The following is a 16,226-nucleotide window of genomic DNA, read 5'->3' as shown; positions in this document are numbered from 1 at the left end:
GCCTGCATTTGCTCCATAAGACACACACACATCTCCCCTTACATTTTAGGAGGAAAAAAGTGAGTCTTATAGAGCAAAAAATACGGTAATTTGAGAGGGGGAAAACAAGCCCTGCTTCCTCTAATGTCCTTTTTCCTATTGGCAGTATTTCCTTGTTGATTTTTTTAAAAAAATAATATTTATTAAAATTTTAAAAGTTACAAAATGAAAAGAAAGAGAATTAAACAATACAATACAATACAATACAATACAATACAATACAATACAATACAATACAAAAACAAAAATACTACATATACATAACAAAAACAATTAAGAAAACACATCCAATACTTTCAATGTTGTTAACTTTCATTTACTTGTTTCAGCGACCTCCTCACACCTTACTGATTTTAGTCAATTATGTCTTTACCGAATTAGTGCAATTATAGATAATTATGCAATTAGGGTGAATATGTGCAGTCATGTAATAACAATGTGACATTGCAATATGTAGTAATGTCATGAAGCATTAGTGAGTAAATATACCACAATGGTGAAAGTATGGCATATAAAAGTAGCAACCAAAAGCTGCAATTAAGTTTATCTGTTTGGCATGCTTTACTTTTGTTTTCTCTCTTTCTTTCAATATACAAATCCAAATTCCCATAAATTATTGTTTCAAAAAGATATGGGACCAAAGAATCTAACATGCAATCCATATACCCACATTACATTGGGGATGGGGGGCTCAGACGACAATTGGGCACCCTAACTCTAACCCTATACAGTCAAACCTCGGAACTCGAACAGCTCCGTTGCCGAATATTTCAGTTCCCGAACACTGAAAACCCGGAAGTAAGTGTTCCCGTTTTTTAATGTTCCTCATAACTCGAACGTCTGGTGCGACTTCTGCTTGAGTGCAAGAAGCTCTTGCAACCAATCGGAAGCCGCGCATCAGAAGTCAAACGTTTCAGAAGTCAAACGGTCTTATGGGATGGAATACATTTGAGTTCCAAGGTTTGACTGTATCTCTCCAGCCTTGTGTTGAGCACAGAATTATACATGGGCAAATCCCAAATTTCAGGTTTTTCATTCCCCCCCCCCCCATTTTCCAAGTCTTAGGTTCACTTCTCCAAATTTCTTTTGTTGGGTTCTCATAAAATTTACCAGCATTTTCCTGGAGATTATTTATTTATTTATTTATTTATTTATTTATTTATTTATTTATTTATTTATTTATATTGGATGAATATTCTCTGCTGCTGAATATCAGTTGCTAGAAACCACAGTAGGACAGGGTGCTTGGGTCTTGCTTGTGGATTTCCCACAGGCATCTGATTGGAAACTGAGAATATGATGCTGCACTAGATGGGCCACAGACTTGATCCAGTAGGCTCTTCTTACATTCTTATTTTCTTAACATGCAACTTTTAAATGCAATTTTGACATATACACATTTTTTGTAAGCAATTTCACCTAATAAGGTTGCTTTTTTTCTATACTTTTGTTTTTTTTTTACCAACATGTGCATTTTTACTCTAATAAATGCATTTTTGTACACATTACTTATCTGGAGATCTGTATTGCAAAATTCAGAGAAGTGTGAATTTTGAATGACTGCTGCAGTTTGGTTAACTAGGGTTTCCCAAACTTGGGTCTCTAGCTGTTTTTTTGGACTATAATTCCCATCATCTCTAGCTAGCAGGTCAGGGATAATGGGAATTATAATCCAAACACAGTTAGAGACCCAGGTTTGGGAAGTCCTGGGTTAGACCTGGGTTGTTTTAGGAAGTGCAAATTTAGCAAGCTCAACTCTAAATATTGGGCTGAATTGAATTTCTCTCGTATCCCTACGCACAACTCACCAGGAGAAAACTTTTGTGATGGGAAAGAGGGAGAAAGGGTTCTCCGCACACACAGAGAGAACATTTTGCGCAGAACACCCCAAGACTAGAACATATAGAGGAACTTAGACATTTTGCTAACACTTCACTGCTCAGAACATTAACAGGTCCCTTACCTTTGGACTTCAGAGGCAAACCCTCAAATTCACTTCAACAACTAGAAAAGCCAGGGCATCCCACAAACTTAAGCAAAGGGGTGGGGAGAACACATGCTGTAATGTATGATGGCTGCTGTCACCACCATCTTTCCCACCCTCTTTGATATACGTCTGGGCTGGGCTGCTCTAGCACTCTTCACTTCCTAACAGCAGGGAGCAGTGACCTGCAGACACAAGTGTAGTGCTCATTCTCAGGTAAGCTCACCTGCTGAGAATAGCCAGGCACTCCACGCCAACCATGGCCAAATATTAATGCACACTCTCGCCTTACAAAATTGCAGCCTGGATACATATAGCAGACCAAGAAAACACTGTTCATACCCAGTGTTTCACTGCAGTGCCCAAGGAACAAGAGCACTCACAGTCACAACCATGCAGGAGGAATCTGAAGCAGTGTTCCTTCTGTTTGGCTCAGCTTTGCCTCTGTGTCTGGGGCCCTGATCCCACCTTTCCTAGAGTGCGGTTGCATGCTGGATTCAAATCAATCCCATGTGTAACACAGAAGTAGCTCTACCTGGCTAGGGCTCCTCCTGCAGCCTCTGTGAGTTTCATAGAATCATGGTCAACAATGACCAAAATTCACTCAACACATGAAAAGCTTGACTTCATCCAGCTGACAGTGGATTCAGGTGATGTGTGGCCCACCTGCTGCTTACATGTGTGTGGCTGAAGCAGTGCTCCTGGATGGTAGAAGAGGGAGCAAAAGTGGTGTGAGGCTTGGGAACAGGGGGTCATGAGTTTTCTGGGGAAAGGTCATAGCTTAGTGCTAAACCGCATGTTTTGCATGCCTTTAGTCTTAGATTTGCTTCTCACTATTTCCAGTTAAAAATATTAAGGCTGGGAGTAAGGACAGGGAAAAATTCATTCAGTTCACATCCTGGTTTGCAATTCTGCCCCAAACAGTATGTAAATTGAAACACAGCTATCCTTCCAAATTTGCAGTTCTCCAAATTTTGTAATGCAGTTCTCCATCAAAAAATGTGCATGAAAATGTGTGCGGTAAGGAAGCATGCTCACAAAAATGCTTATATTAGTGAATGTGCTTAAAATGTATTACGATAGGAGAAAATGCTATCAAAAAAATTGCATATTATGCAAGGTTGCATACAGAAAGGTGTATGTTTGGTGAAAGGCATGCACATTGTCATGCATTGGAGAACTGAGCTTAATATTGTAAAAATGAAAAACAGAGAGAAACCAAACTTGGCAGATTCATCCATCCCTAGCTTGGTCAAGGTAGACCAAATTGACCAGGCAGACTAACAGTGTGATTCTGGATCCCAGAGAGCATCCAAAATAAATCCCAAAACAAAACAACATGTGTCTCAAGATGCTGTAAAAACAATTTGGGATTTATTTCCAAAGCGGCTTAACACACTTTGGACAATCATTGTCTAAAAGGCTTTCTTCAGGGGTTAAACTGGAAAATGGCCAGCAGAGATAAATATAAAGATAAAGGTAAAGGTACCCCTGCCCGTACGGGCCTGTCGTGTCCGACTCTGGGGTTGTGCGCCCATCTCGCTTAAGAGGCCGGGGGCCAGCGCTGTCTGAAGACACTTCCGGGTCACGTGGCCAGTGTGACAAGCTGCATCTGGTGAGCCAACGCAGCACACGGAAACACTGTTTACCTTCCCGCTAGTAAGCGGTCCCTATTTATCTACTTGCACCCGGGGGTGCTTTCGAACTGCTAGGTTGGCAGGCGCTGGGACTGAGCAACGGGAGCGCACCCCGCCGCGGGGATTCGAACCGCCGACCTGATGATCGGCAAGTCCTAGGCGCTAAGGTTTTACCCACAGCGCCACCCGCGTCCCATTATATTGGGGGCTATATCTAACAGAGATCTCTGCAGGTGACTTTTCAGTTTAGCCCCTGAAGAAGGTTCAAGTGTGTTGAACTGTTTTGCAACTGATTTTATACTTTTCAGCACCTTGAGACTTCTGCCCTTTTGGGGTGATTCTGGATAAGGCAGCTTAATTCATTCTCCTGCTCATTGCTCTCATTTTTCAAAAGCAGTTTTTGCTCATGTCCATATATCATTCTTGTAGGAACCAAGTCTTACTACTTAAAAAAAAATCCAAAGAATACCTCTTCCTTCTGCCTAGTTCTCCATCAGCTTTGCATTCCAGGGTGTTATCCCTAATTAGTACAGGTGTTGTCAAACACCACTGACATCGTTCAAGGCAAGCAAGCATCAACACAGAAATCAAGCATGAAAGCACTGCAAAAGTTTGGTTCAGAAGCTGACTGAAGACATTAATTGAGAAACCCTTCTAAGCTCATCATCCATAGCAAATCCTTTGCTAAGAAAGGAATAGAATAGAACTTCCTGTCCAATTGCAAGCAGACTTCAATGAAATAGTGAAGCCTATTAGCATTACAGTACATCAGCATTATAAATAAAATTGGGAATGGGGGGGGGGTCAACCTGTGAAATTTGCTTGGAAAGCAAGGATCAAGGAAGGCAAAAGCAGTCACCTGCTTTGTTCCAGTCCTGAGAAACACCTGTGGATTTGAACGCTACAAGCAAAAATAATATTGCAAGATAAATCTACCACATGATGGTAGCTAAATAACAGCTCAAAGTGGGGCAGGGGGAGACTTAGGCTCTTTGAAGTCTTCCATCATAATCCAAGTCAACTCCCACATGTAGAGAAGAACAAACATACACATGCCATAGACAGTGAGATCAAGAACCACATGCGTTCCACGACTCCGTGCAAGCCAAATAAGCAGATAGTGGCAGCATCCTGAGAACTTCACTAGCTTCCAATTAAAAGAAACATGGCAAGGTTCTGTCCTTCATTGTTGTGTGAAGATAGGTCCCCAATTTGGCCCACAAAGCTGTTTCTCCCCCCAAACTACTCCCACCTGTCCCATGCCGTATATGATATTAGGTATGGCACAGGTAGAAATGTAGCTACAAAGGAACAATTGGGAGTTTGAAGTGAGCTTCTGGTTGCTCTTTTGTAAGCTGGGTGGGGCCCTCAAATTACAGCTCCCAAGATCTTTTGCAGGGGAGCCAGGACGGTTTAAAACTGGTATGAAACCAGCATGCATTTTTTTTGGTGCATCCCAGTGGGAAATGGTCCACTGGGACAACTGGGGCATCAGAAGCGCCTCTGCCAATCAGAACAGACAATGCAGAGCTAGATGGTCCAATAAGCCAGCCCTCCTGAATTCATTACATTGCACACTTTGTCATTTACTTCCTTTGAATAAAGTCGTTTGAGCCACATTTGGGGCACTATATGAAAGCATAACCAGGATGTCATTTTAATTGTGCAGCAAGATTTGTATGGCTAATTTCAGTGCTCCTGCGCAGAAGGGAAGGGGGAAAACAAGTGAGGCAGTTAGGCCAATCTAGTTATTGCCATATTGAAAGCATTAAACATTTATTGTTATTTTTAAAATCCACGTTTTGTGCATTGGCCAAGCAGACACATACCTATAGATACAAGCTTGTGTAGGATAGGAGCACAAGTTCGGATCTACGGGTTTGTGGCAACTGGCAGGAAGGTCTTCTTATAATATTAAAGAGAAATAAGCCATTTCTGGAAGTGAAAACACAAGGCTGTTAGAAACGGGAAAAGTTCACTCTCAACATTTTCACAAAGGCACTTAAGAAAATAAAAACAAAACAAAAAAACCCCAGCTGATTTTCAAATACTGGAATCTACACCAGGAAAAGATTGTTGATCTCCACCCCAAAACAGGTCTCAAAGATGTGGCAAATATCCAAAATGTATTCTAGTAACTAAAACAATTCCCACCAAAAATAAAAATAAAAAAACAGGCAGAATGTTTGCTCCTTTCCTAGTACCTTTATCCATGCCTAGATTATATTCAGTTTCTCCCTGTTCAATGGCTAGGGGCTGAATGTATGAACTGAAGACATGATGTCATGGGGGCAGAAATGGAAAACATTTGAGGTCTTGGAAAGCTGGGTCTGTGGAATTACATTTGCAATGGCCTGTTGTCATATTCACTTGATGATGCACATCAAGGGATGAATATGCGTACATGAACCCAGCCCTCCTTGGTTACTTCCTGCAGTGTCCAAGTTGAGGTCACACTGCTAAGTCTATCAGTGGCTGCTAGCCATGAAAAATGGGGCCTCCAGTACAGCAGAGCAAATGTTCTCCTGATCAGGGTTGCAGCCAGCCATGCCCTCCTTTGGACTACTCCATTCCATCCACTACCACTACCACTACCACCTCTAGCTATTTTCTTTCCCAGCTGACACTCAACATTCCAGGGCTCCTGAAAGCACTCAGCAGGTTCAATCCTCCTAATTGGGTTTTGGGGGTAGTACGGTGGGGTTTGAGGCCCAAAGCACTTGTACTTCTGTAATACTCAGGCTTCTCCAGGCACACTGAGTTCACTGTTATAAGGGAGTGTTGGCCACGTTTAGAGGAAAGGTGCCACTGAATGAATACCAGCTATGGAGAGGCAGGACTGGCCCACCCATGAGGCAAGGTGAGGTGACTGCCTCGGGTGGCAAGATCCACAGGGGCAGCAGATCTGGCCTCCAAGGAATTCACTGCCCACTGCTGTTGCTGTGGTAGCAGCACTGACTGTGGCATGTTCCTTGGCAGGGCCACCTTTACCTGGGGATGCAAGAGGTGTGGTGCATGTGGGTACCGAATTCTGGGGGGTGCCAAATGAATACCTACTTTATACCTCTCGATTGGCGCCAGTGAAAAGCAATGGAGTGAAAGTGTCGCGCCCCCCCCCCCCGTCGCTCTGTTACTCCGTAGCATCAAATATTCCTGACAAGTCAGGAAACAAAAGCAGTTTTTTCCGCTGCGTCATTGTTACAGGTGAGTGATTTTCCTCCACCAAAAAAGGTCAACAACTTTGAGTTTGCCCCCCTAAAAAATTTAGGGAGGTATGCGGGTGGCGCTGTGGGTTAAACCACAGAGCCTAGGACTTGCCGATCAGAAGGTCAGCGGTTCAAATCCCCACGACGGGGTGAGCTCCCGTTGCTCGGTCCCTGCTCCTGCCAACCTAGCAGTTCAAAAGCATGTCAAAGTGAAAGTAGATAAATAGGTACCGCTCCGGCTGGAAGGTAAACGGCGTTTCCATGTACTGCTCTGGTTCGCCAGAAGCGGCTTAGTCATGTTGGCCACATGACCTGGAAGCTGTGTGCTGGCTTCCTCGGCCAATAAAGCGAGATGAGCACCGCAACCCCAGAGTCGGCCACGACTGGACCTAATGATCAGGGGTCCCTTTACCTTTATCTTTAAACTAAATTTGGGGGTGCTGGGAGGATATTTGCACCCTGGTGGCACATATGCTGAAGACGGCCCTGTTCCTTGGCTATGCTGCCTCTTTGTCAGCTCCTCCCAATCTATGTTGCCTCTACAGTAGCCCCTTGATGAATAGAAGGCACTGCTGTTCTCCCCCCCACATTGTTCCCAACACAGATCTTTATGCCCCCCTTGCTTCTGATGTAGATCTTCACTCACCCCTTGTTCCCTGGCTGGGGGGACGCCATTTTGTGTTTTGCCTCAGGTGCCAAGATGTCTTTGGCTGGCCCTGGTGAGAGGCAACAGTGGGAGAAGGTTTGGGCACCCCCTTCTCCTGATTGTGGGCTTCCCTGGAGGCCTTTGGTTGGTCGCAGTGCAGAATATTTGGATTACTATCGGCCTGATCCAACATTGTTTTTCTCATGTTTTTACATATGTCCTTCTGGGCAGCTTAACTTTTATCTGCCTAGGAAGGAGGCTTCACCACCCCTTCTCCTTCTCAGGTGATCTGTAGCCAGGGACCAATACGACAACCCCCCAGGAGCACATGCAGTTGTGAAGCCAATCAACAGTTTTGGCTTCCAGCTTTCCAACAGCTTCCACGCTTCCTTCCCATTTATTTTCTGTTGTCCCTCGTCCCTTGCCACTCTAAATATCAACAATACATCACATTTCTTTATTTGCTCATTTGAAACATTTTTTATACTGCCCATCAATGCAATTGGTTCCAAGACAGTTTGCACAATTAAGGCATCAACACAATTAAGGCAACCCCATAAAAATGCATGAGAAAGTAAGCTAGTGAATTAGACAGAGGCAATCGGCAAGATTTAGGCTGCCAGCCTAGACACCTGGGGTAGAGGATTGTTTTCAGCCTGAGGGCCACATTCTCTCATGGGCAACCTTCCAGGGGCCGCATGCCAGTGGTGGGAGGGGCTGGAGGCAAGCAGTGGGTGGAGCAATGCCTGTGACTCCTCCCTGTGCTCAGGAGGCTACATTCCAGCCATACAAATCTCATAGTCAAATGGACTGTGTTGAAACAGCAAAGCTAACAGCAAAAATAAGATAATCTAATGGTGACTTTTTTAAAAAAAGAAAGAAAGAATGGAAGCCTTTTTTTGGATTATTTGAAGAAATACTACAATATGAAGAATCCGTGAACAGGTTTTGAACTAGAAGCAAGAGAGGAATTAAAGATTATTGTGTTAAAATATATGGAAGAGAGGATGCAGAAAAGGGGGATAGATAAGAAAAACATCACAGAAAATGGGATGGGAAGTCGATAATATAAAAGATTTTTTATAATATGTATTGGAATTTTATGTGGAACTTTTGTACATTTAATAAAAATATTTTTTAAAAAATCCAGGTATTTCTATGTGCACCCTCCACCTTTCTATCCAGGCAAACGTGAAGCCTTATCACAGCTCAAGGGTATATATTCCAGCTCAGCAAAATCACTCAAGGAGGGTGGAGGGGGAGCAGGGCTGGTGACACCTGAGGTCTCTCAAGGGGGCATGGCCTCATGAAAGGCCTGAGGCGGGAAAGGGAAGCGCTGGAGGCCTGAGGTTCCTACCCTTGCTGTATACACTGAGGTCACACCCACGGCCTAGATTTAAAGTGCCTTTGACACATGGCTCCCCCTCAAAAGGTCCTGGGAACTGTAGTTCCAACACACTTAGCTCAGCCAGGATTTGTGCATGCCTACAGGAGAGTTCAGGTGGCTGGGTTGGGCTCCCAGCTCCCATCAGCCCCAGCCAGCATGACCAGTGTTTAGAGATGATGAGTGTGGCAATCCCGCACCATGTGACGTGCCACAGGACAACAGCCCTATGTGCAAGAGCCATGGGCAGAGGCAAATGCAGGGAGGGAAGAGATTTCAAGGGGCGGGGTGTTCCCTCAGCATTGTTGTCCTGATCTGAATGAATTCCTGCCCTCATACTACCTATGGCACTTTAAAAGCACAAAGGAGGGGGGGGGAGAGATCTTGTTCATGATTCTTCCTCACAAAAATTTTGCATGAGGGTCTCCCAAGCCCCACTCCTCAGATGTCCCTTCATAAAATTCATTTTTGAGTTGGCCCTTTTCTCACCTGGGAAGGTCATTCTCTGTTTACAGCTTGCCCCCCCCCCAAAAAAAAAGAGCAGAATTTTTATTTGAGAAGGCTTTTTTTGCAGCAACACCTTGCATTTATTTTGCTTGAAAGCAAAACCACAGAGCCATCTGCAAATACTGGAGGAAGGCTTGCATTGCAAAGATAGCATCAACGCTACCTGTTATTTCATGGCTTTTGCAGGGGGGGGGGTGAGGGAGGGGATGGGGAGGCCAAGCTATGCTCCTAAGCAATAGATCCTGAGCATTTTATAAATAGGCAGCAGGGGGATTGCTTTGGAAGAACTGATGTAATGGGTCGATACGGAAGGAGGGAGGCATCGAGATGCCGGAGAGAAACGGCTGGGAAGCCACATTAGTTAAGAAGATCATGTGACCCTTTCGCCCAGCCAATCATAAACCAAATTAATCTTCCCTTTGTCTTTTATCACAGAGCCACAAACCATTTTTTTTTAGAGGGGGGGGATGTCTACAGCTCGTAAAATCCTCTACTTGTAGGAAAGACAAGTATATTGAGGGGCAAAACACAGCAGCAAACCCTATTCACCAAAGATAGACGGTGCTGCTGAAGGCCACTCCAAAATGCTCAGTGAAACAGCTTATGCACAAGCAATTTAGTTAGAAATGGGTTGAGATGGGCTATGTATACTTTGCATCCATGTCAGGTGCTGGGTGTAAAAACAACAACAACAATAACCAGGGGGTCATGGTGGTATGAAACCCTTCCTCACTGCGACTGTAATGCCCATTGATGAAATTAAACACACACACACTGCAGTTAGCTTTGAAATATCTTGAGAACAAAGGAAGGATGGTTGGAAATGCAATGGAGCAAGCAGAGTTCATAATACTTTTGAAGGTAGCCTTCATTAATGAAGTAACCTTCGATCAAGATATGGCAGACTGCGAGTGCAATTCTATACATACTACAGTTACAGTAGAAGAAGGGCTACAGCAACTTCCTGACCCATGGACCTTCCACATGTTGTCAGACTACAACTCCCATCATCCCTGACCACTGGCCATGCTGGGTGGAACTGATGGGAGTTGGAGTCTGAAACACCCAGAAGCAGGGGTCATGGGTCATGGGGGTGTTCAAAGACCTGCTGCTGTTTCTACAGCAGGATCCCTGCATTGTCTCCCATCTAGAGTATCCTAGAACTGCTCAATCAGCATGAAATGGGAGCTTTTTAGCCACTGACTGCTCCAAAGATAAGCATTTCGGCACACTGAATACACAAGGCATGCCAGTTTCCAGAGAAAAGGGGACATGTTATGTTACATAAAATAGGACTCCACAGAAAACACAGCATAAATTACTCTGAAAGAAGTGGCTGGTGCACTCCAAATCGTTGGCCCATGTACGTCCACAGAAAATAGATCTAGCAGAAAAGCAACACATGGAGATCTGCACTGATGGTTGCAATGCATCTCTTATTATTATTATCATCGTTATTGTTGTATAATCTTAGAAGGGGCCTGACTGCGAAAGGACTGGGCTGTGTGACTATCATGAAGGGTCCCTGCACTTCTGAATTTGCCACTATCCTACACCAGGACGAGGACTGTCCGGCAATGAGATATGGCAGAAGCCCCTTTCTCTGGCAAAATGTGAGATACGCCACCAGCACACAGAATATGCCACTGCAACCATGCAGTTATGCCACTGCAGCGCTACACCAATGGACCTGCTATGCTCACATGACTCTGCTAGTATGGCAGAGATGTGTGTGGAACAAGGGGGGAGCAAACTGATGTCACAAATCCTCTAACCCATCAGAAGATTAATGCATCCCTAAATGATGGGGAGAAGTCTACACTGGCCAACCCAGTTCAACAAGACTTGGAGGAAAATCAAACCACTGCTCCCCATTGCCTCTTACTCTAATATGACAGAGTACAGGACTTAGCATTTATCAGCACCCAAGCACAGCATGCCACCATCAGTAAATAAACCCAAACAAGGGAGACTCTGATTCAGACAATGTATATAGCATGGGGTTATATCTGTCTGACCTCATCCTGTGCATGCCTAGAACACTATGAGGGATAACTCTGATGATAGGAAAGAGGGAGAATGGGAAAAGGAAGTGCTTTAGCTAAAGACTTTGTCCCTGCACTTGAGGGCGGTTACCAGGCCATGACCAGCCTACCCCTACAGAAGGAAGAAGCCACTGCCAAAGAAGATAAAGAAGATTGGCAAAATAAGTTAATGAACTATGCAGGACAATTTAGATAATTTGAAATTCATGAAAGAAAGAGGACATTGATTTCAAAAAAAGGGAAAATGTTTAATGCATATTTTTCAAGCTTTGTGTATAGATCTTTAGATTAGTAGAACTTTTAAAAGTCACTTGGAATAACATGAATAAGCTTTTAAAAATGTATTGTTAAGAATATAAGGTGTTATAGACGCGCATGAATAAGCACGAAACAATGGAACCAAGAGGGGGAGTGGAGAGAAATCAAGGGATTTTTGAAATCCCAGGGTATGGTGATGTTATGATTTGTATATACAGTGGTACTTCGGTTTACGAACTTAATCCATTCCGGAAGTCTGTTCTTAAACTAAAACTGTTCTTAAACTGAGGTGCACTTTCCCTTATGAGGCCTCTGGCTGCCAATGCCCTTCCACCGTTCGGCTTCCGTGCTTAGACCGGTGTAAAGTTCGCAAACCAGGACACTACTTCCGGTTTTGCGGAGTTCGTAAACTGAATAGTTAGTAAACAGGGCTGTTCCTAAACCGAGGTACCACTGTATAGTTGAGTTAAGAATTATGGTTTGAATTTTTGTTTGTGATGTTTTTCTTATCAGAAAATTAATAAATTGTATTAAAGGAAAAAGAAAAAGGAAGTGCTTTGCACCAAACACCCTGTCTCCAGAATACAAAGAGGAACTCGACCTCTTTTGCTTTGCCTTGGAAGTCCAGCTATAAACAGCAACCCCTGCCCCACCTGAACAACTGGACAGAGCATCCTGTAGCCATGTTACACAGGGTATCTGCCGCAGTTGTCTCCTGTGTCTCTTCCACTCCTTTGCTGTATGTGAATATCCCGCATCTTGCCCAAATTGTATTGCCGGGAGCGTCTCCCATCTAGGACTTACTCCCACATGTATCCTAGCTCTCTACTGACAAAGACAAAGCACTTCACTGAAAGCATTGGTACTTTTGCTGCTGTGGTGGCTGTGGCTTCCCTCATTGCCTCTCCTGGCCCTGCTCCACAGAAAGAGAGAGCCTCTTCCTCGCTCGGTGACCCTTGAACCTTTCTCACAATGGGGGCTGTGCCTTCTCCCAATGGTCTTGTCTGGATGCAGCCTTACATGGCCTCTCCCCACAAAAAAACAGTACTTGTGAGCAGTGTGTGTGTGTGTGTGTGGGGAAATCAGGGGAAGTGAAGCTTTGTTTGCAGGAACACCTCTGATTCTCGATTGCTAGTTTCTTACTATGTGGACCACAGTGGCTCTTGCAGCAAAGAGAGCTGTGGAATCATTCTATCTTTTACATATGTTTTTACTGTATAGTTTTATGAACTTTTGTTATAAACTGCTTTGCTTGTTTGTTTGTTTTTAAAAAGACAATGGACTATATTTCCAAATAAATTAATAATAATAATAATAATAATAATAATAATAATAATAATAATAATAAAAAATCTGACATATTGTGGGGGGTATCAGAGGATCATACTGGTTGGTGGTGCCAGTTAGTGAATTGATTCCTCCTGTGTCCAGCTGCTGTGTGTGTGTGGGCATTTCCACACATCCCCACATCAAATTCACATAATCTCCTCGGCATCTTCACAACTTCATCATTCCATAGATTAAACTATGGAACTGGCTCCCACAGGAGGCAGTGGCCACCAAACCGAATGGCTTTTTTAAAAAAGGATTGAACGAAGTCATGGAGGAGAGGGCTATCAATGGCTACTAGTCCTGGTGGCGATGCTCTGCCCCTGAGGTTGGAAGCAGCGATGCTTCTGAGTACCAGTTGCTGGAAGCCACAGGAGGAGCTAGTGCTACCGTGCTCAGATTCTGCTTGAGGGTTTCCCACAGGCATCTGGTTGGTCGCTGTGAGAACAGGATGCTGGACTAGAAGGGCCATTGGCCTGATCCAACAGGCTCCATGACATCACCATGCAGGGAGTGACTGGTAGGTGGAGGAGCACATCTTGTGTTTTTCAGAGGAGTGTCGTTTCCCCTTCCTTTTCTGGAATGGTGGAATCTAAGATAGGGTGGACATTTCTGGTGGTGTGCTGGTGATATAGTTTGCATGCAAAATAAAAGCAGTTTGCGAGCATTTTGTGTTTCTTGAAGACATTCGGGGCTTTTCGAAACACTTATGTCAGTGGTCATAAATTTATTCTTCCAGAACTTACTTATATTTCACAGAACTTATTGTGGAGAGGGCAGAATGGGAACAAGAAAAAAAAATATAGAACTGTTGCTGGGGGAGGCCCAGAACTGGAACAAAAGGTATGTTAACAATTTGTCAACACATTGAGGAAATTCTTAGTGAATAGATGTCCCCATCTTATTGGGCCCAAATCTTTGACAAATGAATTCAGGGGGTCAGGGTGAAGATCCGTTGATTTTAAAAAATATATCCTTATATATTGGGTTCATATTAACCAATATGCTGGATTTTTGAAAGAGTTGTTTTTAACACTTGATTGGGAGCCGTCCAGAGTGGCTGGGGAAACTCAGCCAGATGGGCGGGGTATAAATCATAAATCATTATTATTGTTGTTGTTGTTGTTGTTGAGCAGTGTTTGTGATGTGAAGCAAGAGGAATCCCCCTAGAGAGAGGTGACAACTTAAAACAGAAGCCAGTTGTTTATATCATCACACACATACACATATCTCACCTGGACTCACCTCCAGGATAAAGTGCTAACTTTAAGAAAATACAAAATAGCATTGCTTTCCTGCATACTTGAAGACAATGGGTGGGGCAGGGGGATGGTGCTAATTTGAATATTGCCCAAATAAGCAAGGGGAAGGGCACAACTGCAGTAAACATATCACATATTGGGTAGCTACCAACATTGTACTAGGGACAGTGGATAACACAATGTAGATGCATTTGAGAAAAAGTAATAAGATTTAGAGAAGCGTTACCTGTTTCCACAAAGGCTCATCAATTCTCCACTGTAACTTTTAACATGGATGGAGGAATAATTGCTCGCTCTGGCTGCTGAGATTGTTACCCAAAAAGAGAGAGAGAGAGAAAATAGAAAAATAGGAAAATCACGGGGGGGAAGGAGAGTGGCAGAAATGCTTATTCTTGGTGCTTTTGCAAATGCTATTCTCTCTATGCCCCAGCAGGATTCTTGGCTGCTAGTCCAAACCTCTTTCTCGTGCCAAGTTTTCAAAATGCCGGTTTTGCCTTTCATTTTATTGTTCCTTTCGCAACCACTTAAAACCACACAGCTGCTAACAGGAGGGGGAAGAAGAAGAAGAAGAAGAAGAAGAAGAAGAAGAAGAAGAAGAAGAAGAAGAAGAGGAGGAGGAGGAGGAGGAGATATTTCAGTTTTGCTTTGAAGACCACCCCTGGGATGGAAATGGAGTGATACTTACAAAGATGTGTTTTTTTGTTTTGTTTTTTGGAAGAGGGTTTCTCATACTCAAGGCAGAACTTGGATTTTTAAATTTCTTTTTATGAAATGACCAGGGATGCCACTCAAAGAACAGGCGAAACTAAATTGTTTGAATTTGTTAGCCACCATAGTTATGTAAAGGCTGCTGTTGGGTGAGGCGGCTTGGGTCTGCCCATTTCCACACTCTCCTCTTCCATTCCATCTCCCATGAAGGACAAAGCTCAAAACCAAAACAAAGGGAGAGAGGAAGGTTTCCCTCTTATTCCTTTTATAATGTAGTTTTTAGGACGTCCGGCATTCTTAAGCTCATACTGTCTATGTCTTTGCCAATGGTACTGCACCCAAATAAACAATAGCACAGGAGTCATTCTCAGAATTCAATTCTAATTGGAAAAGGACAATTGTTCAATGGAACTGGTGACTGTAAGTGAAACTACGGTGTTTTGAGGTTGGTTTTTTTCTGGTTTGGGATTTAAAAGGGTAAAAAGTTAAATTTTGTAAATTTTGTGGGGAATGATCAAGGAAATAATTTTATTTTTTCCACATATGACAGTACAACGGACAGTCATGGCAAACTTATGGTGACGCATGAAGGTAATTCTACATTTTTGGACCACAAATTTGTAGTACACTATACAGACCAATCAAATTTTTTGCACCAGATGTATTGATATGGCGAAATAAAGAAATGTATGTGATGGTCTTTTTATTTATTTTTTTTAAAAGCACAAACCACATAGATAGGCAAATTTAGAGCAAATCATATTGTTTATATGTAGATAATTAGAGGTAGGCGTCCCTAAATATAACATACTAAATCAGTGTCAGGAATGCTTATACTATCTAAATTTAAGTCTCTATGATTCACTGGATTCAGGAATATAATTATAACAAAGAATAAAGTTATTTTGTTCTAATGAAAATAATCATCAAACCCTCTTCAGTTTCAGGAAATTGACTAGCACAGGTCTTATGCTTCAGTGGAAAGTGTTTTTTTAATTTAAAGAACGAAAGGAAAACAGAAGCTGGGAAAAACAGTAATCCAGAATGGCTAACAGCACAAGTATTTCAAATTGAACCAATAAGAGTTTTATGTGTGTGCGTGCGTGCGTGTGTACGGTGTGTGAATTAAGGAGAGAGGAGGAAAGCGGAAGGCAGAATAGAAGCATGAAATGTAAAATTGGAAAATCAGATGGCAGGATCTGCGATTCCCTTCATAGAAAT

Source organism: Podarcis cretensis (genome assembly GCF_951804945.1).
Source record: "Podarcis cretensis genome assembly, chromosome: 15".
In the NCBI taxonomy this organism is placed as follows: domain Eukaryota; kingdom Metazoa; phylum Chordata; class Lepidosauria; order Squamata; family Lacertidae; genus Podarcis; species Podarcis cretensis.
This window is presented reverse-complemented; position numbering follows the sequence as displayed.